At 43.5% G+C, this 2,708-nt stretch overlaps 1 protein-coding gene across 1 annotated transcript in view; it reads right to left on the reverse strand.

Moving 5' to 3' along the window:
• PDE6A (phosphodiesterase 6A) overlaps positions 1-2,708 on the reverse strand; it is a 78,897-nt gene that overhangs the window by 37,434 nt on the left and 38,755 nt on the right. The gene's annotated exons all lie outside the window — the stretch shown is intronic.

Raw genomic sequence — 2,708 nt, forward strand, 5'->3', positions numbered from 1 at the left:
TTTCTCCACAACTGATTCTGAGGGTCTTTTTCGGATCATTGACACCTTAGAGAGTCTGTTGAATAGTGTGGACCCTTATCCCCAGAAAAAAGCATAAACACACATAACGCCAAATGCAATTTTAGAGATTTATGGATCCCCTATAGCCATCCATAGACATTGGCACTGGGCCATACTTTAAAGATCACCAAGCCCCAGAACCCATACTTTAAAGATCACAAGCCCCAGAATTCTTACAAGCTGTGTGTATAGCTTGTAGGAATAAATAGCTTCCTCCAAGGTAAACAGTAGACAAAATCCCTAGCCTTGGAGAAGCATGCACCTAATTGAGAAGACTCGGAGAAGCATGTCCTAGTGCTTGTTAATAACTTACAGGCTGTGGGCCCAGAGCAGAGCCTTAGTTTCCTCCCCTGCAATATGGATGTAATACTAGTCCCTGCTCTGCCCAGCCCACAAGGTGGTCATGAGCGTCCACCAAGACCATGATTCAAGGACTATGCTACATAGGCTGCCTGGAATATAAGCTCTGTGAGGACAGGAACTGTGTCTGTTTTGCTCACCATGGTACCTCTTTGCTTAGGATAGGGCATACCACACTTCTAGTAGGAGCATTATCCATACAAGGTGAATGAATAAACCATTATTATCAGTTACTAACAACTTGGCTTCAATTTGTTAAGCAGGTAGGAAAGGAAGGAAGAGAGTGAGGGAGTTTAATGTATTAGTTTCCTATTGCTGTTATAACAAATTGCCACAAACTTAATGGCTTAAAACAATGAAAATTTATCTTACAGCTCTGGCGTTCACAGTCTAAAATAGAGCTGCAGGACTGCCTTCCTTTCTGGACAGTCTAGGGGAGAATCTGTTTCCTTGCCCCTTCTAGCTCTAGAGGCCACCTACATTCCTTGGCTTATGGCTCATCTTCCATTTTCAAAGCCAGCAGCATAGTATCTTCTCTCCTCTCTGACCTCCCACCTCCCTCTCATAAGGACCCTTTGGATTACATGGGGCCCACTCAGATAATCCAGGATGATCCCTGTATTTCAAGATCCTTCACTTAATCACATCTCCAAAATATCTTCTAAATGTTAGGCAATGTATTCTCAGACTCTGGGCATTGGAGCATAGTTTGGTGTCATTATTTTGTTTGTCGAAGGAGTATACCAAGACCCAAAGGGGAGGAGGAAATGGGAAGCTGTAGACAGCGGGACTTCCCCCTGGCCAGTGAGTCTGTCTGGGAGCTGTTCAGATTTGGATAATGAATCCCGGGGGTGGGAAGTAGGGAGGGAGGCTGGTAAAGGCTGACTTACTTCATCTGGTAGAGGTTGTTGGTGCCTCTGTGGTCAATGTCATGGCAGAAGGCAGCAGTGACCATGGCCAAGGCCTCCAGGTCCGTGAAGTATCGCTTCAGCTTTCCCGTCTGGAAGGGCAATCAAAGGTGCCACTCACTCCTGTCTTGTGAGGTTGGAGACAGGGCTGAGAGGGCAGGCAGGAGGGAAAGGGCCTAGAGCTTGGAAACATGAATCTGATCTTGGCTCTAACCCTGGTGCCACAGGGTGACCAGATGTTTGTTTACCTGGGATGTGGAACTTTCTGTGCTAGAATGGAACAATGTCAGGCAAATGGGAATGATTGGTCACTCTACTCTTGAGAACCTTAACTGGTCCTATTTCCCTCTGCACCTCAGTATCCCAATCTGTACACTGGAGGTGGAGGGCATTGGACTGTTGAGAAACTTGCAAACATCTGGTTACAGCATTTGGAAGCTGAACATGGCTAGACTGGTGAAGCTAACCTTCCAAACTTGGTCTACCGGTTTAAGCACAGCCCAGAAGAACCTTTCCCTGAGACCCCTTCAAATACTTAACTCCTTGTTTATGCTGGGTGTTGGAGTAGAGGGTGGGAAAGAACCCTGGAGAGGTGATGCTGACTCTGTGACTCACAGAAATAATTCAAGTCTAAGTGGTGTTACTGTCACCTTCTGTGATGACCTGCTCAGAATTTCTGCCTCCAGGCTCTCATGCCTACTCTGGCATGACCATTTCAGCCCCAAGAGAAAGGAATGCAAATGAGGAGGCTGGACAAAAACAGAGATTTGCATCATAATCTGCATGGGAAAACACTTTTAAGTAAAATATAAAGAACTCTGAACCCACTGATCTAAAAAGATGAACACAAGTACACATATGTATGTCCATCCAAGGGCACTGTAGCATTGTTTGTAAGAGTGAAAGATCAAAAACAACCCCCATGTCCAACATTAGGGGCTAAGTAAAGAAATTATGGTATATTTTAAATAATATAGTATACTATGCAGCTATAAAATTATATCATGGATAAACCTTGAACACGTGCCAGTGAAATAAGCCAGGCACAAAAGGACAAGTAGTGTATGATTCTACTTATATGAAGTACCTAAAGTAATCGAAATCATAAAGATGGAAAGTTGAATGGTGGTCAGCAGGGGCTGGGGAGAGTGAGGATTGGGGAATTTTTGCTTAATGGGACAGAGTTTCTGTCTTGGGAAGATGAAAAAGTTCTAGAGACGGGTAGTAGTGATGGTCGTAAAATATTGTGAACATACTTAATGCCCATAAACTGTACACATAAAAGTGGGTCAAAATAGTAAGTTTTATGTTATGTCTATTTTATCACAATAAAAAAAATTTATAAAGAATGTGACTTACATATTTTCAACTGAAAAAAGA

Source organism: Pteropus vampyrus, unplaced genomic scaffold (assembly GCF_000151845.1).
Source record: "Pteropus vampyrus isolate Shadow unplaced genomic scaffold, Pvam_2.0 Scaffold185, whole genome shotgun sequence".
NCBI classification, from domain to species: domain Eukaryota; kingdom Metazoa; phylum Chordata; class Mammalia; order Chiroptera; family Pteropodidae; genus Pteropus; species Pteropus vampyrus.